Consider the following 27,431-nt stretch of genomic DNA (forward strand, 5'->3'; position numbering starts at 1 on the left):
CAAAATAACCCACTGACTTATGTATTTGTTAGTGGAAGGCAGAGAAGAAATGTAAATTAAACTTTAAATCTCGGTCACAACATGTGGACAGAAAAAAGAACGTTAAGGAAAAACTTGAAAAAACAAAAGAAATAGGGTAGCATGATTTGAGAGAATCGCATTGAAACATATCTATTACCATATGCAAAATAGATAGCCAGTGGGAGTCTGATATGTGACTGCGCATCCAGAGCCACTGCTCTGTGACAGCTTGGAGGGATAGCGTGGGGAAGGAGGGAGGGGACACACGAATGCCTATGGCCGATTCATGCTGAGGTATGGCAAACACCATCACAATATTAAAAACTCAACAAAAAGGAAATTCTACTATAGCTGACAAGGAACTATGGAGCACACTTATTAATTTTCGAATGTTACATCAACATTTTAACATCCTTTGGAAAACTGGACTTCTATTTAGTATTTATTAATATTAAATATTTCCAAACATTACTGTTCACTAGGCTAGTGTAAAAATGTCTTAGGCAACAGATAGTAAATAGTAATTTTTCTGTTTAGTAAAACAGATTAATAGTAATTTACTACCATCCTCAACAACCATATAGAAAAATGGAACACATCTGTATGGCAGGAAAAGGAATGTAACATTCACAGCATGAGTAAACATTCAGTGTTCTGTTTAACAGTCTCACTGTGGTTTTTCCGATGTTTGACTACTGATACCTTTAGACTTTAAAACCAACCGCTTTCTATGATGCCTATCTGGGCAGGCTGAGAAATTCCCATCAGGTTGGAAGTCTATAGTGCTCCGACTAGAAAGCTTCATCAGTTAACAAACATTCTCATAACACATCATCTCTCCCAGTATCACGACCAAACTTTGGGTTTGGTTTCGGTGCTTTCGGTGACTTCAAAGTAACAAGAACAAAAATGCTGGGGGTCGAATGTATGAAATTTCCAGTTTACCAAACAAACAAAAAATGCCACCATGTAGTGTGCATTCCCAATTATTTCTGGGACTTCCCTGGTGACTCAGTGATAAGGACTCGGCCTGCCAATGCAGGAGATGAGGGGTCAATGCTTGGTCCAGAAATTCCCACACGCTGTGGAGCCACTAAGCCCCTGAGCCACAACTGTTCAGCCAGTAATAAATAAGTAATCAAAAAGAAATTACCTCAGAATTCTCCAAGGTCAAAAAGAGATACCATGTTTAACCTTAGTTCTGAAGTTTATTTCCTAACATTTTACATGGTTATTTTCCTATTTTCACTTCATGTAAATCAGGTGCATACTATTGGTTTTATTTGGGAACAAAAGAGGACATTGGGAAATATCATATGGGAACATCCATAAACACGGGAGTAGGTTTTAGGGGGCCAGAGTCTATAAAAGCTCCACTATGGACAGAGTATGGAGAGAATAACTCAAGTGCAAATTATTAGTCTATAATCTCCAAATTAACTATTCTTTGATTTCACCATGCAAAGAAACTCTAATAGATTCTTTCAACCTTGAGAGCCTTTGGGGCATTACTAGTTATGTTATGAAGAACTGAAATGGGATAAAACTGTGTTGTTTGAAGAAAAATGATTGTTGTGAATAAAGAAATACTGGTTATACGAATACAGGTAACTCCTTCAGAATACTGATTTTTCACAGGACATTCCTGGTGGTCACAGGAATTCCAGGTTAAGAATCTGCCTTGTTACGAAGGGGACTCAGTCCTTGTTCAATCCTTGGTTGGGGATATAAGATCCCACACGCAGCAGAGCAACTAAGCCCAGGTACCGCAAAGGCAGAGCCGGCATCCTCCAGAGACCCCAGGGCCACGGTGAGAGGTCCTGCTTGATGCAAAACAGATCTCGTGATCCACAACTAAGGCCCATTGGAGTCAAATAAATAAGTATTTTAATAAAATATACTCATTCTGCTTCCTTTGGGTATATAATCAGAAGTCAGGCTCTGAGATCCTTGCATGTTCTCTTTTTAATATTGGATGATCCTCCATACTGTTTACATTCCCACCAACCATTCACAAGAATTCCTGTTTATCTGTACTGTGCAAGCATGTGGCACATGCATGTGATTTGGAAAGACATGGAGAGAACCCCCTGCACTGGCAGCAAGAAATAGCAGGTGCATCATCTCCAGAATAAGGCTTTGTACTACAGATTGCTATGGAGCTGATGGTCCTCAGAGTCTACGAATAATCCGTCCGTGTGCTAAGTCGCTTCAGTCATGTCTGACTCTGCGATCCTATGGACTGTAGTCCACCAGACTCCTCTGCCCATGGAGTAGGTTGCCATGCCCTCCTCCCAACTCAAGGATCAAACTGAGCTTCTTATGTCTCCTGCATTGGCAGGTGATTCTTTATCACTAGCACCACCTGGGGAGCCCGATCCTTCCTTACATCGTGAGATATCACAGCCCCTCCCTAATGAAATCCCTCTGCCATCAAAGTTTAGCACCATTTTCCTTCCAGGTTGAAAGACCCTTATGAAATTTCACCTGGTTCAACACACTCTCCACACATTCAGTAATACTCCATCCATCGTGCTATGCAATCCCCAGAAAGATTCCAAGGTTTAACAACTCATGCATTTATGATGAAATAGTACACATGAAGGCGCCCAAGGAGCAAACCGGATTCAAGACAGCTTCTTATCAGTCACAGTGACCTCAGCCAGCCCAAAAGCTGTCATCTCCAAAGTCTAATAATAAAAAGCAGATGTGTAGGCTGATGCACATGCCCCAGTGAGACTTCAACATCTTCCAAAGATACACTCCAAGGCCTTTTTTCCCTTCCAAATGCACCGGAAACCTTCTTCATTACAACTGAAAATAACAGAAAATACTAAAAGGAAGCAACAAAATCTTCTCCGGGATTTTACCAACAGTTATTCTACAGGTTGCATAATGATTCTTGCTCTTCCAAAAGACATCACAAAATCCACTCCATGGAGTCGATGCTGTGGGGAACCATCTGGATCCCACCTCCAGGACCAATGCACCCATCCCTCCCTGTGGGCTCAGCTCAGGCCTTGATTCTAACACAATGCAGGGTAACAGTCCTCTTCCCAATTCCACTTTCTTCCTTCTTCCACAGGTGTGATCATGACTTTCCCAATCAACGAATGCACGCAAACCTCAGTCTCAGCATCTGTGTCCAGGGTAACTGAGCTAGGCCACTATGGCATGCCCACCCTTCCAGGCAACCCACAATTAGCCATGAGCCCACGTCCAGGTCCTCCAGTCAAAGCTGAGACCACCCTTGTCAGCAGTTCCACACAATGTGATCCCACAACTGTTGTCGTGAAGAGCCAACTGTGATTCCAAGTTGGAATGGTTTCTTTGCCTTGCTTCTCACTGCTGTGGTTGTTGTAATCATCCATAATGGCTGGCCTCAGAGGACCCTACCTCTTGACCTGACTGTTAAAGTGCCTTGTTGAGCTCACAGGGAGATACTCTGACCTCCCAACCTGTGAATGGCTGCAGGAAAGAAGAGATGAACACAGAAGGCTGGCTGTCCCTGAGATGTACTGCAAGACGGATGGCCCTTTTGACCTTACTTCCCCACTGCCTCTCCCTCTCCATCCTCCCTTCTGGCTTTATTTCCTCACTGCTTCTTTCTCTACTGTCATAAAAGAACCTGGCATCCAGACACCAACAAGATGTCTATTTTGAGATATTAGTTAGCCATCTTCTTGGTCAGCTGGTTTTCAAAATGAAGTCCCATTGTTTGCCTCAAGAAGTCATCTCCCCGAAGCACTGGCCTCTCTCACAGGAAGCAGAGTGAGCTTGAACTGGGTCACACCACTATGCTTGCAACACACGCATACACCATTCAGAGGGCTCATCCAGAGGCCGAAACTTGCCTCCTCTCACACCTCTCCTAGACCCCCGATAGCTTCCTCTCCACTTCTCCACATTTTGTCACCGCTTTTCTGTGCCTGTTTAGCCCTGTTGACCAACAAGGCTAAACATCAGAGACCAGTGGGCCTGCGCATCACAGAGAAACACACAAGCCACAAATGCAAGGGCACTGGGCACTCAGTATGGAGACCAAGAAACTGGCCCTCCTGGGAGAACATGCCAGGAACTGGGGATATCCCAAAGTTTTAAAGGTCCTTGAGATTTGGCTCGATTGAGCTCAGTGAAGAAGTCATAGAGAAAGGCCCCAATCTCACTGCTGCCTGCTGTCCCTGACTGAGCTAACTGGAAGATACCCCAGCTCTTTAAGGAAGGGGGGCCTCCCTCATAGCCCCTTAGATTCCAAAGCTTCTGGCCACTCTAACCACAGGAAAAATCTGTATCCCCCACTCTGAGTAGATTACTATATGATCACTTGATGGTAATTAGGCAATTTACTTCTTGTTGAAAAACTGTAATACATTTTCTCTCAATTCTTTGTTGTCTGTTTCTGAAAGATCTGTCAGTTGTGGACATCAAAGCACATTGTAAAATATAAAGTCTTAAGAAGACATTAGAATTGATTTTCACCAAAATTATCAACTTGGCACTATTTATAAATATTTCTATGTGTATTATCTGACTGAACTCAAGTCCTAAAGGAACTGTCTTTCTTTACATGCACAGGGCACCTACTATGTTCCCTGTCATTGTCTATGTGCATTTTAATGTTACAAAAGTCTCAAAATAACCCACTGACGTATGTATTTGTTAGTGTAAGGCAGGAAAGAAATGTAAATTAAACATTAAATCTGGGTCATAATATGTGGATAGGAAAAATAATGCTAAGGAAAAACTATTGAAAAAAACAAAACATAGAGGATGGCAGGATTTAAGAGATTAGCACTGAAACATATATATTACCATATGTAAAAGAGTCAGTAGAGTTTGATGTATGAAAGAGTGCTCTGGGACAATCTGGAGGGATACAGTGGCGAGAGAGGTGGGTTCAGGAGGGAGGGGACATATGCATGCCTATGGCCTATTCCTGTTAATGTACAGCAAAAACCATCACAATATTGCAAAAAAAAAAAAAAAAAATTAACCGATGGTGAGTTAGGCCTGAACACAGAATCAAAGCTTTCCCACACCTAACACATTTGTGTAGTTTTCCTCCAGTTTGAATTTTCTGATGGTCAAAAAGTTGATATATTTTATTGCATTCTCTACATGTGTAAGTTTTCACTGCAATATGGATTCTCAGATGATCTGCAGCATCATTCCTTGCGACTGAAGGGTTTGCCACATAAATAACATGTATGTGGTTCCTCTCCTGTATGAACTGCCTAATGGGCAGTTCATGCTGAACATGCACTAGAAACTCTGCCACATTCATTTCACTTGTATATTTTCTATACAGCATGGATTCTCTGAATTATAAGGCCTGAACACTGACTAAAGGCTTTGTACCACTCACGACATTTGCACTAAAATGTTTCTTACAACTATCATATTTCTAATGTTTCTCTCTAGTGTGAATTCTCTGATGGTTTCTAAGTTCATCATTTCAAGTAAAGCACCAGCCATATACATCATATTTATATGGTTTCTCTCCTGTCTGAACTGCCTGATGATGAGTTATGGATGACGACTGTGCCTAAATGCTTTGTCACAATTTTTATATTTGTAAGGTTCTCTCCAGTATGAATTTTCTGATGAACTGCAAGGTTTGCATGCACACTGAAAGCCCTGCCACGTATACCTCATTTATATGGTTTCTCGCCAGTATGAACTATCTGATGAATACCAAGGTTTCCAGTACAAACAAACGCCTTGCCACATACATCACATTTATATAGTTTCTCTCCAGTATGATCTCTCCAACGAACAGCAAGGTTTCCAGTACGACTAAAAGCCTTGCCAAACACATCACATTTACAAGGTTTCACTCCAGTATGAATTCTCCAATGAAGTCCAAGTTTTGCAGTCTGATTAAAAGCCTTGCCACATACATCACATTTATATTGTTTCTCTCCAGTATGAATTCTCCAATGAATTCCTAGTTTTTTAGTTTGGTTAAAAGCCTTGCTACACTCGTCGCATTTATATGGTTTTCCTCCTGTATGGATTCTTTGATGTCCAGTGAGTTCTGAGTCCTGAAGAAAGGTTATGTCACACTCATTATATTTGTAAGATCTTTTCTTTTGTGTTTCATGGTCTGGTAACAGTTCTGAAGGATGCATAACAGCTTTCTCATGTTTATGAGAAAAGCCTTTGCAGACATTACGAGTTCTCTAAGGTGGTAAACCTGAGGCACTGACGTTTGTCACAACTTGACTACATTCAAAAATTATCCCTTCAGATTGTACCATCTGCAATTTATCCTGAAAGCTTGATCCATGCCTTTCAAAAGGTCTATTTCCTGCATCAATTATACTATGACGATTTCTTCCATCAGTGAGATTTTTGTTATGGGATGTAGACATTCCTTTGTCATTTCTTTCATCATCCGCCCACAGACAATCAAAGTCATGTATATTTTCCTAGATCTTTCTGAGGCGAAAATCTTTGATGTCAAGGCTTTCAGCTCTTCTTCCACCACTTCTGCAACGACACTCAAAGTCATACATGTCTTCCTGGATTTCCCTGAGGTAAAAATGTTTGATTTTATGACTTTTAGGTCTTCCCAAGATTGCTGTTTGGAATACTTCTCCTGTATCACTGTCTGCTTTGGTTTGTAATTGGTTGACCACGTGTATTGGATAGATATGTACAACACATAAAGAATCCATTCACTAAAATTCATCAATAAGTGTCTCAGTATCTATTACACCAAAAGTAATACTTATATCACAGTTATAATACTTTTTCCAACTATGCAATATTTTTCATTTTCAAAACATTTTGAAACTTTCCAAATATGAACTTAAAATTCTGAGAAACACTAGAGCAATAAACTTGTTTACTAAAAATAACAGTTGTAAAAGATAATCCAAATTGATTTCAGGGAAGAATACTTGCAAACAGCCTATGACAAAAACACTAATACTAGAAAAACATGTCAGCTCACAAAAAAAAACACAATTTTTCCACCATGACTTCAAAGCATGTACGAATTAACAGTAAACATACCGCAGTCTCATAACTGAGGAGAAAAATGTATTCTACGATAGATATATTCTGCATACTTACTGTACACAAATAAATGCTAATGAACACACAATAAATATATTGTAATGCTAAAAAATCCAAAATGAGTTTATCTAATAATATGTTGCTATTTACAAATTATAATATATATACTATAGAGAAAAAATTCAATAGAACAGTTTTTATGAAACAAAATATCTTTCTAAATATGTCCTACAAAATGACACACCCATAATAGGCATTTTGCAACATTGACAAGTAAAAAAAAAGTATAGAAATAATTAAAGACTTCAAAGAAATTACAAGATACAACATCAGCATGCAAACCCAACTGGGTTTCTAAACATTAAAAATGAACAATCAAAGTAATTCAATTGACAAGAAAATTAAAAAAGAATACTTAATCATAACACTATAGAAGAAGGGAAGAATTTTTATCCTGCAAACTAAAGACTTCTGAAAAATATTAGAGAAGAATCAAATAAATGTCAATACCCATGCTTCGCGGATATAAAGTTGATATTGTCAAGATGTCAATACTAGTCAAAGTTAACAAAAGATTCAAAACAATCCCTAGTGAAATCCCAACACTGCTTTGCTTAAGAAACAGATGAATGAATCCTACAATTCCTATGGAATCACAGAAGACAATGAATAGCAAAAACAAACTGGAAAGCAAAGTCAGACATCTCACATTTCTTCATTTCAAACCCGATCCTGAAACTATGCTAACCAAAGCAGTACGGTGCTGATGTGCAGACAGACACCTGGGGCACACGGATTCCGAAAACCACTTCTGCCTCTGAGGTCACAGGATGTTCCACAACAGTGTCAAGACCAAGTGATGGGGAAGGGCAATCTACGGAACAAAAGGTGTTGTGAAAACTGGATATTAACATATAGAATTTAGCTGGGGCATTATTATACACTATAGACAAAAATTAACTCAAAATGCTTCAAAGACCTAAAACTCAGTCCCTAGTGTATAAGGCTCCTACAAGTAAATGAACAGAAAATGATTCTTGACAGTGGATTCACTAATGATTTATCAGATACAACACCAAAAGCTCACGCCAACAAAATAAAGAGATAAATTGCACACATCCTAATTATCAAATATTGTGCAGTAAACCATCCTCAGCAATGAAAAAACAAAGTACACTATAACACAAAAAAATTTGCCAATCATATATTCAATAATAGTTTAACATCAAGAATACATAAAGACCTTTAAAAAGTACTGATCACCAATTCCACCATAGGGGTGGGGGAACTTTCTCAACCAACCATCCCATGTATTGCAAATAAAATACAAAGAGTAACATAAAATAGAAACTTAATGATAAAAATAAGAGACAATCATTTATTATGCATAAAAATATAAAAAAAGGAAAGTAGCAATGCCTTGAAAAAAAATGATGGTTCATCACTGAAGTTATCAATCCACTATATAAGCTCTGTCATTAAGTTGCTACAAAATTAAGTGTGGAGGCAGAATGATCAATAGCACACAGGTGACAAGCATGCAGCATCAGCAATAGTTTAGTCAACAGCCTCACAAACATGAGGGTATGAACCTGGACAAGACCGTTGTTAGGAGAAGTTCCTACACCTCTTGGTGAGGCTCAAAGGGCATGGTGATGGTACATGTGAACAACACTATCACAGTGCCCTTCACACAGGCTTTTCTTACATCACTCAAAGCCAGAAAAAGATGTACAGGTCAAGGTCTTCAGATACTTTCTCATATCACAGAACACGCTGACCACTATACTAAGAAGCTTCAAGTGGCAATTCTGTATGCAGCAGGAAAATATTACAACCAATAAGGGAAAGTATTCTCCTTTAAAAATTTTCTCCTAAAAAAAAAAAAAATTTTTCTCTTACCCAGTAAACCCACACCACAGAGAGTCCATGAGGAGCTGCCCCTTAAACACAGGCGGATTACCACAGCAAAGAAACTGGACATGACTTCAGACACTAGAACCACACACTTCAAAATCAAATTTAGAAGGAAAAATTATACAAATTAAGGAGAAAGCAAAGTCAGGAAGAGTCTACACTCCCAGACTAAATAGACCAGTACAAGAGCGGAAAACTACAAGATGTGGGGGTCTCACATCATAAGACCTTGAGATGGGACTACTTGGTCCACCCAGAGATGCCAAGCTAAAAGCCTGAAAGATTCACACATGTTCCCTTTGTTGGACTGCTGTCCTCACAGGTTTCCTAACTAACAGTCACAGGAGATCCAATCCACCAGGCTACTCCACACACCCTGACATGGTATGGCTGCAAAAGGAGAACAGCAGAAATGGCTGAGGGATCTCAAGAAGCAGACAGGGACTGAGACAGTTCCATACAGGTTCTGAGGTGCCAGATAAAATTAAAGAGCAGCCAGTGTTTTCCCACTTTCCGATTCTATCTTCCAAATATGACAACTGTGATGAAAGCAGCACAGGATCAGGGGTTAGACGCTTGGGGCATCAGCTCTGATCTGTACGGACTAAGAACTGAGTAGCCAATAGATCCAAGCCCACAAAGAGAGAAGAGGGGGCAAGACAAACCAGTAAGGCAGCCCACCTCATGCTCCTCAAACTCAAGCCACAACCAGCTCACAGCAGGGAGATGGCGAGGGTTATGATCTTGATAAAAACCTTGCCTTTGTGTCTGATGGAGCTGCAGCACCACTGGAGGATGAAAGAATACATGATACATGTTGAAGGACAGACTGATAACTCGGGAAAAGTTAAGTTTCCTCTGAGAGTTTAATAAACAAACTTCTCTTTTGCCAAAGATCTGAGAGAGTCAATTCCTAGGTAGGTTGATAGGTCTGAGGTACCCGAGGAGGAGAAAGGGGTCTGGGGCTCTCGAGGAGGAGATAGGGGTCTGGAATTCTCAAGGAGGAGAAAAGGACAAAGGTTTTCTTCTTTAAGCCCAGAGCTGATGATTACACAACAAAACAACTCAGCCTAAACTCTGTACTAAGATTATATAACAACAACGTATTCTGCTTGAGGACATGTTTCTCCTTCTTGAGAACCTTCTGACTAATCCTGTCATCTTAAAATGTAAATTGTGGGAGTGGGTCTGGTAAGACCTTTACAACCTTGAGACATTCTTTTTACTTACTGTAATAACTAATTGAAAAAGTATACAGCTCCCTTGCTAAGACTAGTGAGAGGGGGCATTCTCCCCCTTCTGATGTCTATGTCAGAAGCTTTCTCTGTCCCCTTTCATACTTTAATAAAACTCTGCTACACAAAAGCTCTTGAGTAATCAAGCCTAGTCCCCGGTCCCAAAGCTATATCTTCTTCTTCAGAGATCACGAATCTGACATCATTCACCGTAAACTATCATCTCTATGTACCATTACAAGAGGTTTCCAACCACTATTAATGTGCTTTCCTCTCTGTCCTGAGATCTGATCTCTGTTCACACTTTTGATACATTCCCGTCCATTTGGGGTTTTTGTTTTGTTTTGCTATTTTCACACCACTCATCACAATACTAGGCTCTTTCTCTTGCTCCAATATGGAGATGATGTTTAGATCAGAAATAGAAAATCCTGCTTATCATAGAAAATCCTGCTTATCAGAACAAAGAAATGTAAACTGATTTTGGAAAATGTAAAGTGATTTTGGAAAAACCACAGCTCTTTGTTCAGCTGAGGAGTGAGAACAGTACCAGTGAGTCTGGAAAAATATTCCACAAATTCTTCCACTGCTTTGCCTCCTTCTATATACACAGGGAAGAGTGTAGAATATGTATCTAACACCCTTCCAAGAAATAGTGAGTCAAAACCAAAGGACAGAAAACAGAAAATTGGATATTTTTTAAAACTTGGCATTCAGTTTTATACATAATTAAGCTCTGGGAAAATCTCTGATGTAACATGAAGTGGGCAGATCATTAGAAAAAAGGGTCATTTTAAATTCGTGATGCCACATCATGTCTGTGTCAACAGGGCTCTAAGATCATGCAATGAAAACAGGCCTCCCAAGACACACATAGGGAAAAATGCAAAACACACAAGGGGAGATTCCAACATCCAAAGAGAAGCTATCCTCACCCACAGAGAGCAGGTTCTTCTAGGTCTCCAGCATCATGTCCCTGTATGAGGGCCTCTGAACAGGGTCCAGGCATTCCCACTTCTCCTGAGAAAATTTAATCACCACATCCTTGAAGGTTAACCATCCCTGAAATGAGAATATATTTCACCAATGGATCATGACAAGAGTTCTTATCTTCATAAAAAGTGAAAACATGATGACAGGGGTAAGGATTTATTCGGATATGTTCTGAAAGAGTTGTGTTAAGGTTATTGGAAGACTTCCCTGGTGGCTCAGAAGGTAAAGAATCTACCTGCAGTACAGGAGACCTGGGTTCAATCCCTGGGCCAAGAAGATCTCCTGGAGAAGGGAATGGCTACCCGTTCCAATATTCTTGCCTGGAGAATTCCATGGATAGAGGAACTGGCAGGCTACAGTCCATGGGGTAACAAAGAGTTGAACACAACTAAGCAGAGAGACTAACACACATTGTGTCCCTTAAATTCTTACGCATTTTCATAAATATATCTTTCAATAAATATGTTTTTTTCACTTTTTGTGAAGAATCTGTGAAAAATATCTAATAACAAAAGGTTGTCTATGCAGAAGTGTCACATACTATGTTCTACACATTGAGAGATATTCAATACCTAAATGAGTTGCACTCTGAGCGGTGGCTTCAGAGATGACAAAGTCCAGCAATGGCTTTAAAGAAAAATCAAAATCATCAATTATGATAATGACAGAAATAGCAATGACTGAAACTGTTTGAATACTTTAAGTCAAGAAGCTAAGTAATGACACTTATGCCTCAAAGAAATCAAGAAAATTTTTGAACATCTACATGAAACTGAAAGTACAACATTCCAGAATTTATAACATGCAGTGAAGGTTATAATAAAACAGAAGTCTACATGGCTAAGAAACTTCTCAGGTGGTTCAGTGGTAAACAACATGCTTGCCAATGCAGGAGACCCAGGAGATTTAGGTTTGATCCCAGGGTTGGGAAGATCCCTGGAGAAGGAAATGACGACTCACTTAAGTATTCTTTCTTGGGAAATCCCATGAACAGAAGAGCCGGATGGGCTACAGTCCATGGAATGCAAAGAGTCAGACATCATAGAGCACACACACACACGCACGTGGCTAAATGGTTACCACAAAAAGGAAAAAGAAGTCCAATCAGAAACTATTTTTACATCGTAAGGAAGGAGAAGGAGAACAAACTAAATTCAGCTTTGGCAGAACAAAAGAATTAAAATAAGAAAGATTCAGATCCTGCAAACCCACTCCTGGGCATTTATGTGAAGAAAACCATAATTCAAAAAGACAGTGCACCCTAATGTTCACTGCAGCACTATTTACAATAGACACGGCATGGAAACAATCTAAATGCCCAGCAACAGAGGAATGGAAAAAGAATATGTGGTACATATATACAAGAATATCAGACTGTCCAACTCTTTGTGATGCCACAGACTATACAGTCCATGGAATTCTCCAGGCCAGAATACTGGAGTGGGTAGCCTTTCCCTTCTCCAGGGGATTTTCCCAACCCAGGGATCAAACCCAGGTCTCCTGCATTGCAGGCAGATTCTTTACCAAATGAGCTATCAGGGACGCCCGAATGAAATATTAACTCCTGCATAAAAAAAAAAAAAAAAAAGGAATGAAAGTATGCCATTTGCAGCAACATGCATGGAACTAGAGGAGGCGGCAATGGCAACCCACTCCAATACTCTTGCCTGGCAAATCCCATGGACGGAGGAGCCTCGTGGGCTACAGTCCATAAGAATGCAAAGAGTCGGACATGACTGAGCAACTTCACTTTCATGCACTGGAGAAGGAAATGGCAGCCCACTCCAGTGTTCTTGCCTGGAGAATCCCAGGGATGGAGGAGCCTGGTGGGTTGCCTCTATGGGGTCGCACAGAGTCAGACATGACTGAGATGACTTAGCAGCAGCAGCATGGAACTAGAGATTATCATGTTATGACCAACCTAGATAGCATATTGAAAAGCAGAGACATTACTTTGCCAACAAGGGTCCATGTAGTCAAGGCTATGGTTTTTCCACTGATCATGTATGGATGCGAGAGTTGGACTACAAAGAAAGCTGAGCACCGAAGAATTGATGTTTTTGAACTGTGGTGTTGGAGAAGCCTCTTGAGAGTCCCTTGGACTGCAAGGAGATCCAACCAGTCCATCCTAAAAGAGATCAGTCCTCAGTGCTCACTGGAAGGACTGATGTTGAAGCTGAAACTCCAATACTTTGGCCACCTCATGCGAAGAGCTGACTCACTGGAAAAGACCCTGATGCTGGGACGGATTGGGGGCAGGAGGAGAAGGGGACGACAGAGGATGAGATGGTTGGATGGTATCATCAACTCGATGGACATAGGTTTGGGTGGACTCTGGGAGTTGGTGACGGATAGGGAGGCCTGGTGTGCCGTGGTTCACGGGGTCATAAAGAGTCGGACATGACTAAGCGACTGAACTGACTGAGAGATTATCATACTAAGTGAATAAGCCAGACAGAGAAAAATAAATTATCACTTATCTGTGAAATAAAAAAAAAAAATCCAATTGAACTTACACACGAAACACAAACAGACCCAGAGACATATAAAACACACACACAGGTGACCAAAGCAGAAGGTAGGAGGGATAAATCAGGATTTGGGATTAATACAGACACACTCCTAGGTATAAAACAGATATCCAACAAGGACCTACTACATAGCACAGGGAACTATACTTCATAGTTTGTAATAACCTGTAAGTGAAAAGGATGTGTCAAAGAATATATGTAAATAAAACTGAATCAGTTTGCTGTATACCCAAAATGAACTGAACATTGTAAATCAACATACTTCAATAAAAAATTCCTAAGTAATAATACCTACAAATGACACATCATAAAATAAACAGGTAAATTTGTAGGAACATACTATCTAATCCTTAATCATAAAGCAAATAAAAATGGGAACCATATTATAACTAGAAACATTCAAGCAGTAATTAAAATCCTCAAACTAAGAAAAAACTAGGCTCAGATGCCATCTGTGAAATTATACTAAACCTTTACAAAAGAAGGACCTCTAATCCTGCCAAAAATATTACAAAGAGTTGAAGATGCAACACTGACAAACTCACTGAATGGAGCCAACATGATTCTGAAATTGACCCAAGCAGACAAAAGAACAAAAAAATAAAATCCAATACTCCCTGAGGACTATTATGCAAAATCCTCAACAAAACGCCAGCAAACCACCTTCAACACCACATTAAAAACATCTGACTTCATGACCAAATGAATTTTATTCATATAAGGCAAAGAGGACTCAGCAAACAAAAATCAATGTATACATCACATTAACAGAATAAAGGGAAAAAACAACACATAACCACCTCAATTGATACAGAAAAGAAGCACTTTACAAAATTCAACAATCTTTAAATATATATACACAAACTAGAAAAGATAAAGTATCTCAAAGTAAAATATACCATGTATGAAAAGAGCACACATTGTTCTCAATGGTGAAAGACTGAAAACTTTTCTTCTGAGATCAGGAAGAAGGCAAGGACGCCCACTCTGCACCACTGTTCAACAAAGGACTGAAACCCCCAACAAGAGCAATTAGACAAGAAAAAGAAATCAAAGCTGCCCAAATTGAAAAATTAGAAAGTTACCTTCTTTCCTAGAGGACAAGGTCTTTTATGTATAGAGTGTAAAGATTCCACACAGACACAAAAAAAACCCTGTCACATCAAATAACAATTTTAGCAAACTGGCAGAATACAAAAGTCAACATGCAAATCAGCTGCATTTCTCTACACAATGAAAAATGTCAAAAGAAAATCACAGAACAATTTTATTTACTATTGTATTAAAAATGGATGAAATATTTAGGAATAATTCACCAAGGAGGTAAAACATATACACTGAAAACTACTTAACCGCTTCTAAAAGAAATCAAAACAAAACAAATAAATCTAGGAGTCCTGGACTGGAAATTTCAGTACTCTTTAAATTTCCAGGTTACCCAAAGTGTTCCACAGATTTAATGAATTCATTATGAAAATTACAATAGAAGTGTTTGCATATTGTCACCCTGCTTATTTAATTTATATGCAGAGTACACCATGAGAAATGCTGGGCTGGAAGAAGCAGAAGCTGGAATCAAGATTGCTGAGAGAAATATCAATAACCTCAGATATGCAGATGACACCACCCTTATGGCAGAAAGTGAAGAGGAACTAAAAAGCCTCTTGATGAAAGTAAAGAAGGAGAGTGAAAAAGTTAGCTTAAAGTTCAACATTCAGAAAACTAAGATCACGGCATCTGGTCCCATCACTTCATGTCAAACAGATGGGGAAACAGTGGAAACAGTGTCAGACTTTATTTTTCTGGGCTGCAAAATCACTTCAGATGGTGATTGCAGCCATGAAATTCAAAGACGCTTACTCCTTGGAAGGAAAGTTATAACCAACTAAGACAGCATATTTAAAGCAGAGACATTACCTTGCCAACAAAGGTCCGTCTAGTCAAGGCTATGGTTTCTCCAGTGGTCATGTATGGATGTGAGAGTTGGACGGCAAAGAAAGCCGAGCACCAGAGAATTGATGCTTTTCAACTGTGGTGTTGGAGAAGACTCTTGAGAGTCCCTTGGACTGCAAGGAGATCCAACCAGTCCATCCTAAAGGAGATCAGTCCTGGGTGTTCACTGGAAGGACTGACGGTGAAGCTGAAACTCCAATACTTTGGCCACGTCATGCAAAGAGTTGACTCACTGGAAAAGACCCTGATGCTGGGAGGAATTGAGGGGGGGGTGAAGGGGACAACAGAGGATGAGATGGCTGGATGGCATCACCGACTCGACGGACTTGAGTTTGAGTAAACTCCGGGAGGTGGTGATGGACAGGGAGGCCTGGCATGCTGCGATTCATGTGTTGCAGGGGGTCGGACACGACTGAGCAACTGAACTGAACTGAACTGAACTGTTTGCAGAAATAGAAAAAAACTTGCAAGAAGTCGTAGTGACTCTCAAGGACCACAAACTGAAAAAATACTCTTCAGTAAGTAGAAAGAAGAAAGATGAAGGCCACCATTTTTAAAACTTCAAGCCATATCACAATATAATCCAGATGGGGTAGTACTGGTATAAACAAGGATTTATATAGCAAGGGAAGAGAAAAGAAGGCTCAGAAATAACCATTTACATGTATTTAATATCTAATGACAAGAATGCTAAGAAAACCCAGTGGAAAAAAGACAGCTCCCATAACAAATGGTGAATCTATGGGTTAAACAATGAAGAGGAAACCTCACCTGCATCAAAAGCAAAAACATATCTATGCCAAACCACAAAATGAACACAGTGCAAAGACAAACTCTGAAGAATGAAGGCAATGACAGTGAATCTCCAACTCTCAGAGATTTAGACTCATGTCACAGTTTCAAACAGATGACGGAATAGCACACCCTCTATCACTGATACCTGATTCTGAACTTTCCTTCCCATTTCCAATCAAGATTTTTAAGTCAGTGCCTCACTCACTTAGCTTCAATTACCCTAGAACAAATTTCCCTTTTTAGGTCTACTTCCAGATTTTACCATGTACTGTGCATGTTAACACCTGACTTCCTTGCACAGCTTCTTAATCCTGGTTGACAGAGAGCAGACTGCACACCCAGAAGAGCCCGAGGCAATCCCTGCTGCCCAAGAGCACTGAGACCCCTTCTCAAACCCGTGGGTGTGAAGCCCTGCCCAGGATGGTGCCCTCCACACAAGGTCCAGGCCACTGGGTCATGGGGAGATGGGATCTAAGTGGAGACGACAGGCCCTGAGGGAAGTTCCCTGGTGAGTGTGCATGTACAGGTGTCAGGAAGGATACTTCAGAGTCAGAGATGATTAGTAAGTCCAAAGAAGGGCATTTCAGGAAGGACAGACAGAATCAACTGAGAATATGACTTCACCTGAGAAAGAGCCATTCCTGTTTTCTTTCCTTTTTTCCTCCTCTTCCCAGCTTCTTCCTCAGACAATGTAAGCTTTTAGAAGTTGATCTTGCAAGTGGAAAACAGGCTGCTTAAGGCTTAGGATCAACATTCCCCCTCCGTTTGCCACAACCACAAAAACAGGAAGACCTCACTACGTGGAACACCCTTTAATCGTCCACTGTCTCAGGTGGGATTTCTGCCCTCCTATTTCTTCCCTCACACCTGTCCTGGCCCCTCTGCAACTTGTTTCTCCTCTTGCTGCTCTTCTCCCCACCCCCACCCTTCCAATTGTCCTAAACATCTATACATCTCTTTCTCCAACTCTGCTCCCTCTCTGCCTTCTAGTCACACCGCTTCTCTCCCTCTTACACTCCCACTCTGGGGCACTCCAGGTGTCTATCCTTACTTCCTCTTCTCTTCTACTCAGCACCTAGCCCTGTTTCTCTCCTAGGATCACCCTTGTCAGCCCTCCTACCGCAGGCGCAGGGCCGCTTTCTCCTTGTCTCCAACTCCTGGAGATCCCACGCCTTTGTCCATTTCTCTTTCACCCACCCGCTACTTTAAGGGCTAAATCTATTTCATTTTGCCATCCCTTTACAACTGCCTCAGCCATCCTGGGCGACCCTGTCGGTTCTCTCGTTTTCCACTTCTGAGTTTGCCTTTCACTCTCAGTCAACTGCTTCCTCTGATTCCCCTCGCCCATGTATCTACAGAAATGATGAGTAAATGAAACGCCCGCCTATCAAAAGAGCACATGTTCCAACGAGACGGACTCGTGACGGAAAAACACTGGGTGTCACACGTCCAGCCCAGGGCTGAGGAAAACGGACTGACTAGGGAGGCCTGCGGGGCAGAACGATAGGCCTGAGGAGACGCGAGGGCAGACAGGCTGGGAGCGAGGGGGTCTCGGGGGCCGGGCGGGCTCTCCAGAATCCCAGGACCGAGGAGAGGACGCGGCTTCTCCCGGAGCCGGGCTGTCGGCGCGACCTCCAGGGGCCGACAGGGTGAGGCGGTGGAGGTGGGCGTGCCCGAATCCACCTCGCGCCCGGGGACTTTACAAGGCACAGGCGTAGGTACTAACGGTTAAGCTTAAAGCAGGAAAATATCCCGAAAGGCGTTGTCTCCCGGGTCGAAGACCGAAAAGCAAACGGCAAGGATAAGCCTCACAGCGATTTCGAATACTCGACCTGCAACGGCGACCTCTCGGTTTATTTGGGGCGGAGGGCGGGGTATTGGGATATTACTTGCGGAGAACCACCCGGACTCTGAAGATGGACATGGCGAGGGCGGGTAGGACGTCGAAGCGCGCGGCACACGTTTACACTAGGAGAAAAAAACTCAATGGCCGACCTGTCACCTTCTCTCTCAGCCTTCCGCTTCCGCAGGAAACCTACGCACGCGCGGATTCCGAGGCGGAGCTTCCGGGTCGGGAGCTGGGCGGATCGCTGCAGGCGAGGGGCACGGCGAGGAGGGTCCAGGTCAGCAGAGCGAGGGCCAGGCGGGGCAAGGGGCCGGGAGGTCCTTACCAGTCCTGTGAGGCCCCATAAATTACAGCCTGATTTTTTTAATCTGTTGCCTTTAACATCTAAATACATAGCATATTCTTCTATAATTACAATATGGAAATGTCTATGAACAAAATAAACTTCTTGTCATACGTTGAGGAAAGAACGGTGGTAGTAGTGAAAGTCGCTCAGTCATGTCCGACTCTGCGAGTCCATGATCTGTACAGTCCGTGGAATTCTCCAGGCCAGAATACTGGAGTGGGTAGTCTTTCCCTTCTGCGTGGGATCTTTCCAAGCCAGGGATCTAACCCAGGTCTCCCGCATTGCAGGCGGGTTCTTTACCAGCTGAGCCACAAGGGAAGCCCCTGTTAGTAAGATTCATCCACTGTTTTACCAACAACATCTAAGCAGCCAGGGTATGGTCAGTGTTTGGGGACAGACTGGAAAGCCTGCAATCCGTGCATACCTTTGATTTCTTCTTTTAGTGCCTGTTGGCTGCTGGACAGTTTTCTTCTCCTTAAATTATTCCGATTTAATTTGAATTTTATACATTCCCCCACAGCCTCCTGGAAATTTTGAGGATTTGGGTCACTTTGCGCTCCCCCTCGGAATGCGAGGAAATCATGCAGTGGGCACAGTGGAGAAGAGGAAGTTGGCGGGCTCCGGGGACCAGAGGCGCTGCTGCGGCGGGGCTCCACACCGCCACGCTGGCAGAGGCGGCCGGCCTTGCCAGGTCGCTGTGTTACCTCCTTACACTTTCAACGCAAAAGCTTCTAACTTTGTAGACCAGTTATGTTGGAAACTAGGATATTTCCTCCTAACAAGTAGAAAAGTTTCAATAAAGATTTTATTTTCCTGTTTAAAATTTTTTGAAATTATTAAAATATGACAACACATTTACATGAGGCTTTGAAAATAGTTGCAGTTCCACTATATAATTTTTTAAGTAGACAAATTAAGATTTTTAGGTGGAATTTCAATATTAAACTCTCAAAAATTAATCAAATGGACAGGAAAGTAGGATATAGAAGACCTGAAAACAACTGTGAACCAATTCAACATAATTAAGACTTATACAATTTCACACAACAGCAGGATACAAATTTTATTCAAGTTCCCATAGACTATTAACCAGGAGACACTGGAACATGACGTAAAACAAAGTGCAAAAGTTTCATGGCCTAAATAAAGGGTATTGACATCATACAGGGCCTCTTCTCTTAATACTGTGAAACTATGTGAGAAATCAATACCAACAGGTATTTGAAAATAACCCACATATTTTCAAGTGCAATAAATAAATAAATAAATGGTTTTGTCAGCAGGTTCTTCCCTGTCCTGCTCCTGGCAATTCAGGGGTTGGGACCCTGGGTCTCCACAAAGTTCCTGTTGGACGGCAATTGAATGCAAAACATTTCCTCCCATTAGAATAATTTAAGCATCTTAAGAAAACAAGAGATTTTTCTGGATTTCTCTCTGTACAGCAAACTAAAATAAGAAATACAAAACTATCCCTGGGGAAAACGTTCCACTTTACAGTGGCATCCTGTATAACATTTTTCCTCTTTGTTCCTCATTCACCTGGAAGGGCAAACTCCACATGGCTCAGTTCCAGAGACACAAGGTCAAAACCTACAGTATGAGACTGGACGACTAAGGTATGTGATATCCTCCGTCAGTACCTTTTGCTTTTTCTATTTCAAATTGACAAATTTTACTAACCATTGCTTTAAAAAGAGCAATTTTCACTAATCAGTTGCTAAGTCGATTCTGACTCTTTACAACTCCATGAACTGCAGCACGCCAGGCTTCCCTGTCCTTCACTATCTCCCAGGGTTTTCTCAAACTTGTGTTCACTGAGTGGGTAATGCCATCCACCCATCTCATCCTCTGTCGCCCTCTTCTCCTGCCCACAATCTTTCCCAGCATCACGGTCTTTTCCATTGAGTCCGCTCTTTGCATCATGTGGTCAAAAAGAGCAATACATCTTTACAAATTGATGAAAACCGTACTGTTCCTTTAGGACACATTCTAAGCTTCTACTGCTCTCCACACAACAGGCCAATAATTGAGAGACAAGTCGTTGGGGCACGAATAACAACTTTATTCCGAAAGTCAGCAAACCGAAAATATGGTGGACTTGTACCCCGAAAACCATCTTACCCGAGTTGGAACTCAGTCCCTTTTTATACTAAAAGAGGAGGGGGTAAAGTCAAGTCAAATTCCTTTGAACCTAAGGAATCAAACAGTTAAGTAACAGAGCATAAAAGTCCAACAATAAGAGTTCCCTGAGCAACCTAAACTAACATCAAGAAATCTGAAGAGCAATCAGTCAGTTCAGTTCAGGTCAGTCGATCAGTCATGTCTGACTCTTTGCAACCTCATGAATCACACCACGCCACGCCTCCCTGTCCTCTACCCAAACCCATGTCCATCCAGTCGGTGATGCTATCCAGGCTTCTCATCCTCTCTTGTCCACTTCTCCTCCTGGCCCCAAGCCCTCCGAGCATTTGGGTCTTTTCCAATGAGTCAACTCTTCGCATGAGGTAGCCAAAGCATTGGACTTGCAGCTTGAGCATCAGTCCTTCCAATGAACACCCAGGACTGGTCTCCTTTAGGATGGACTGGTTGGATCTCCTTTCAGTCCAACGAACTCCCAAGAGTCTTCTCCAACACCACAGTTGAAAAGCATCAATTTTTTGGTGCTCAGCTTTCCTCACCGTTGATCACTCACATCTATACATGACTACTGGAAAAACCATAGCCTTGACTAGATGGATCTTTGTTGGCCAAGTAATGTCTCTGAGGTTTCTCATGATGTACTCTGCATATAAGTTACGTAAGCAGGTTGACAATATACAGCCTTGACGTACTTTTCCTATTTGGAACCAGTCTGTTGTTCCATGTCCAGTTCTAACTGTTGCTTCCTGACCTGCATACAGGTTTCTCAAGAGACAGCTCAGATGGTCAGGTATTGGGATCGAATCCAGGTCTCCCTCCTTGCAGGCGGGATTCTTTACCAACTGAGCTGTGAGGGAACCCCTCGGGGATTTTAGCAACAGTTATTTTACAGACTGCATAATGATTCTTGCTCTTCCAAAAAACATCACAAAACCCACTGCATGGAGTCAATGCTGTGGGGAACCGTCTGGATCCTACCTCCAGGACCAATGCACCCATCCCTCCCTGTGGGCTCAGCTCAGGCCTTGATTCTAACACACTGCAGGGTAACAGTCCTCTTCCCAATTCCACTTTCTTCCTTCCTTCTCAGGTGTGATCATGACTTTCCCAATCAACCAACGCATGCAAACTTCAGTCACAGCATCTGTGTCCCAGGGAAACTGAGCTAAGACACTGTGGCATGCCCACCCTTCCAGGCAATCCACAGTTAGCTATGAGCCCACATCCAGGTCCTCCAGTCAAAGCTGAGACCACCCTTGTCAAGAGTTCCACACAACATCACACAACTGTTGCAGGGAAGACCAATTGTGATTCCAAGTTGGAACGGTTTCTTTGCCTTGCTTCTCACTGCTGTGGTTAGTGTAATCATCCATAATGGCTGGCCTCAGAGGACCCTACCTCTTGGCCTGACTGTTAAACTAAAGTGCCTTGTTGAGCTCACAGGGAGATACTTTGACCTCTCAACCTGTGAATGGTTGCAGGAAAGAAGAGATGAACACAGAAGGCTGGCTGTCCCTGAGATGTACTGCAAGACGGATGGCCCTTTTGACCTTACTTCCCCACTGCCTCTCCCTCTGGATCCTCCCTTCTGACTTTATTTCCTCACTGCTTCTTTCCCTACTGTCATGAAAGAATCTGGCATCCAGACACCAACAAGTTGGCATTTTGAAATATTAGTTAGCCATCTTCTTGGTTGGCTTGTTTTCAAAATGAAGTCCCATTGTTTGCCTCAAGAAGTCGTCTCCTGGAAGCACTGGCCTCTCTCACAGGCAGCAGAGCGAGCTTGAACTGGGTCACACCACTGTGCTTGCAACATGCCTACACCATTCAGAGGGCTCATCCAGAGGCCGAAACTTGCCTCCTCTCACACCTCTCCTAGACCCCCGATAGCTTCCTCTCCACTTCTCCACATTTTGTCACCGCTTTTCTGTGCTCTGTTGAGCAACAGGGCTAAATAGCAGAGACCACTGGGCCTGCACATCACAGAGAAACACACAAGCCACAAATGCAAAGGCACTGGGCACTCAGTATGGAGACCAAGAAACTGGCCCTCCTGGGAGAACATGCCAGGAACTGGGGATATCCCAAAGTTTTAAAGGTCCTTGAGATTTGGCTCAATTGGGCTCAGTTGAGAAGTCATTGAGAAAGGCCCCAATCTCACTGCCACCTGTTGTCCCTGACTGAGCTAACTGGAAGATACCCCAGCTCTTTCGGAAGGGGGGCCTCCCTCATAGCCCCTTAGATTCCAAAGCTTCTGGCCACTCTAACCACAGTAAAATCAGTTATCCCCCACTCTGAGTAGATAAACTGCTGAAAGCAATGCGTTTCCTCAATACAGCCCTCATTCTGAGTCTCCCATTAACATGAAAAACAATCCTCACAGGATTCTATCCTTAAGGTCTTATTATCCAATCAGCCCACAAGTTGCACACCAAGACCTGAGCCTATTAATAACCCTGACTCTACATCCGACACAGCTCTGTACAACACTCATGTCACTGACTTCACAATTCTAGGACAACCTCCCTTCTCCGATTAATTTTAATTAATGAAGACAACCCAAATCTACTCAACTCTATCAAAGGTCTGTTAGCTAGAAGCATTTTCAACCAATTCTTTATCTCTGACAATATTCCACTAACAACATTCCCACAAATAACCAGGCCTCATTATTTGAAGCTAACTGCTCCTTGTCCACCTGCCCCACATAATCATCTTAGGTTTAGTGTAGCACTGACAGTCAACCTTGAGGCACAAAATCTAAAATTACCCCTCAAATGCCTTCAGATTCTCGAATCTCTTAAGATATTTTCCCACTATATACACCACTTTCCACTGTACTTGTCAGCAGTCCATAAATTAGCATTATCCACACTGGGTCTCACTGACTGGAAAACTACCAACCAAAACTCACTTCTTTAATTCAAATAAAACACTAGTATCCAGAACACGTGCGGCTGGCGAGCGGCTGGTGCGGAGGCTGGCCTGGCTTTCCCGCCCCGGCCCGGCCAGCGCCTCCCCAGCCAGCCGGCGGGTGCCAGGAGGGCGGGGGCGGGAGAACAAGGTGCTCAAGATCGAGCTGGAGACCTACAAACTTTAAAAAAAAAAAAAAAAAAACACTAGTATCAGACCAAAGAGGCTTCCCAGGTGGCTCAGTGGTAAAGAATACTCCTGCCAATGGAGATGCAAGAGATGGGGGTTTTATCCCTGAGTCAGAAGATCCCCAGGATTAGGAAATGGCATCCCACTCCAGTATTCTTGCCTGGGAAATTCCATGGACACAGGAGCCTGGCGGGCTACACTCCATGGGGTCTCAAAGCCTTGGAAATCTCTGAGCATAGAGACCATTTTATGTTTTTCTCTGATTCTAGAGCTCATACATGTAACCAGCATCACTAAAAATAACCTCCTAAAATGAAGAGTCTCTGTAGTCAATTTATGACCCTGGTCATATAAACCAGAAAAGGACAGTAATGCGACTCCCTAACACTCAAGAAAGAACTCCAGCTCCACCACCAGTTGCAAAGATTAAATTCTCAGCTAGTTCCTGAACAAGCGTTTTGGTATATTTACAAAATTATCAAGTGCCATGCATCAATTATAATGACTTTCCCCCTATAAATTACTGTATATTTCTTGGACGATATATGTTTTCCTCAGGAGTTTACACTGAAAGGAAATTAGACCACGGGCCTCTCAAGGCAACAACTGAATTTACTTGAGGAGGAAAGGTTTGGGGATTAGGAAGGTCCGAAGTCACCGGAGACCACAGATACAGAGTAGAGTTAAGCGGAGCTTAACAAGACTAAAAAGGAAAAAAACAGTACCTCACTATTCCCGGGGAGACCACACCTACCAAGTCTCGGCTTCAGGAATTGCTGTAAACAAACATCCTTCGAGTGAAGACACCAGAGATTCCCAAGCAGTAGGTTCCAGAGGAAAGGGAGAATGAGGGGCGGAGCCTAGGACACAGGCCTCCGTAGGACGCGTGAGGGGCGGGGTCCAGCGGGCCCGGACGGGGGCGCGCGAAAGCCTACCTGCTTGTTCCTCTTTTTGGTTCCAGAGGTGTCTTGTCAGAGTTAAGCAGTACTTGAGAGTCTTTCACGTCTTGTGTTGCAGCATTGATTGCTCATTAGTTTAAGTAACTGTAAACATTTTTAATAAAACCTTAAAATTCTGTGGGATAATCACAATGGGAAGAAAGAAGCTATTGGCGTAACATTTGAAGTCCTGCCTATCCGATGACAGAGGATGAGATGGTTGGATGGCATCACCGACACAATTAGTTTGAGTAAACTCTGGGAGTTGGTGATGGACAGGGAGGCCTGGCGTGCTGCAGTCCATGGAGTCACAGAGTCCGACATGACTGAGAGACGGAACCAAACTGTACCTGGAGTCCTGCTGATGAGGCTGAAGTGATTTCAGACGACTGGGAACTGAAACCTGGTCTCCTGGCCAGGTTGGGGTTGGGTGGGGGTTGATGTGGGGTGCTGGTGGGGTGGGGATGGAAGTGGGGTGCTAGCTGAACCCAGGAATATTCCTGCAATTAGAATTAATTTAAGCAGTTTAAGTAAACAAGGACTGGCTTTGTGTAGTGATGACAAGCTAGAATGTGAAACACAAAACTCTTAGAAAGGGCTACTTCATACAAACACTTCTGAGAAAAATGTCTTGACATTCCACTTCTCCAAGGATCAAGCTTATTAGTCACTGCAGGGGCCCTGAGTGCACCCTGAGGGGAATGCCGGATTGAGAAAAGCAGGCACCATACTGTGCTTTGGACAGTCTAGCCTTGGGATTTCAGGAAGAGTCTCTTGGGTCCATCGACGTCTTCAGCAAGGCCAGATAAGTTTGGGGGAGTCTCTCCTGCTTTTCAGATCTCCCAGTTATTGGTTGATGACCCCAATTTTGTTTGGAAGTGTATTATACATAGCGCCCACTTAAGAGACACTGAGTAGAACCTCCCTGGTGGTGCAGTGGTAAATAATCTACCTGCAAATGCACAGGACCCGGGTTTGATCCCTGGTGTGGGAGGATGCCACGTGCCTCGCAGCAACTAAGCCCATGCAACGTAAGTACTGAGCCTGTGCTCCAAAGCCTGTGCTCTGCAACAACAGCAGCCCCAGCACTGAGAAGCCTGCACACAAGTAACCAGAAAGTCGCTTCTGCTGCTGCAGCTAGAGAAAGTCCACGTGCAGCAAAGAGAGGCTCAGCTCAGCCCATAGAACAGACAGACACTGAGTCCTCTGGACCGACCAAAAGAACCTTCAGAATGCCAGTCTGCAACCATACCCCATCCAAGTTTCTGTGGAGAATTCACAGCCCGATTGCTGCAAAAAGACAAAGAAGCCAGCACAATGACGACTCAGCAGAGCCAAAGATAAATTTTAAAGATGATTAAGGGACAAACAGACTGGTTCCAAATAGGAAAAGGAGTACGTCAAGGCTGTATATTGTCACCCTGCTTATTTAATTTATATGCAGAGTACATCATGAGAAACGCTGGGCTGGAAGAAGCACAAGCTGTAAATAAGATTGCCACGAGAAATATCAATAACCTCAGATATGCAGATGACACCACCCTTATGGCAGAAAGTGAAGAGGAACTAAAAAGCCTCTTCATGAAAGTGAAAGGAGAGAGTGAAAAAGTTGGCTTAAAGCTCAACATTCAGAAAACTAAGATCATGGCATCCAGTCCCATAACTTCCTGGGAACTAGATGGGGAAACAGTGGAAACAGTGTCAGACTTTATTTTGGGGGGTTCCAAAATCACTGCAGATGGTGATTGCAGCCATGAAGTTATGACGCTTACTCCAAAAAAAAAAAAAAAAAAAAGACACTTACTCCTTGGAAGGAAAGTTATGACCAATCTAGATAGCATATTAAAAAGCAGAGACATTACGTTGCCAACAAAGGTCCATCTAGCCAAGGCTATGGATTTTCCAGTGGCCATGTATGGATGTGAGAGTTGGACTGTGAAGAAAGCTGAGCGCCGAAGAACTGATGCTTTTCAACTGTGGTGTTGGAGAAGACTTGAGAGTCCCTTGGACTGCAAGAAGATCCAACCAGTCCATCCTAAAGGAGATCAGTCCTGGGTGTTCGTTGGAAGGATTGACGCTGAAGCAGAAACTCCAATACTTTGGCCACCTCATGTGAAGAGTTGATTCATTGGAAAAGACCTTGATGCTGGGAGGGCTTCGGGGTAGGAGAAGGAGACAACAGAGGATAAGATGGCTGGATGGCATCACCGACTTGATAGACATGAGTTTGAGTAAACTCCGGGAGTATTGTGATGGACAGGGAGGCGTGGCGTGGTGTGATTCATGAGATTGCAAAGAGTCGGCAACGACTGAGCGAGTGAACTAAACTGAACTGAGACAAAACTTTTACTAAGAAATGTATTCTTCTTTATAAAAGTTTCCGTTCCATGCCTATGATGACAAAGCTTCAAAAACTTATATGAGAAAAACTTGTTTACATCATAATATATAATACTTAAGCCAATATTTCAATGTAATGGAATGTCAAATTTCTATATGATCACTTGACGGTGATTAGGCAATTTACTTCTTGTTGAAAAACTGAATATATTTTCTCTCATGTCTTTGTTGTCTGTTTCTGAAAGATCTGTC

The 27,431-nt window shown here is 42.5% G+C and overlaps 1 protein-coding gene and 1 pseudogene across 1 annotated transcript in view; both read right to left on the bottom strand.

The window, feature by feature from the left end:
- Window positions 1-27,431, bottom strand: part of LOC122689701 (zinc finger protein 347-like) — a 109,853-nt gene that overhangs the window by 22,333 nt on the left and 60,089 nt on the right. The window lies entirely within an intron of this gene.
- Window positions 19,041-20,776, bottom strand: LOC122692844 (annotated as a pseudogene).

Source organism: Cervus elaphus, chromosome 4, assembly GCF_910594005.1.
Source record: "Cervus elaphus chromosome 4, mCerEla1.1, whole genome shotgun sequence".
NCBI lineage: Eukaryota > Metazoa > Chordata > Mammalia > Artiodactyla > Cervidae > Cervus > Cervus elaphus.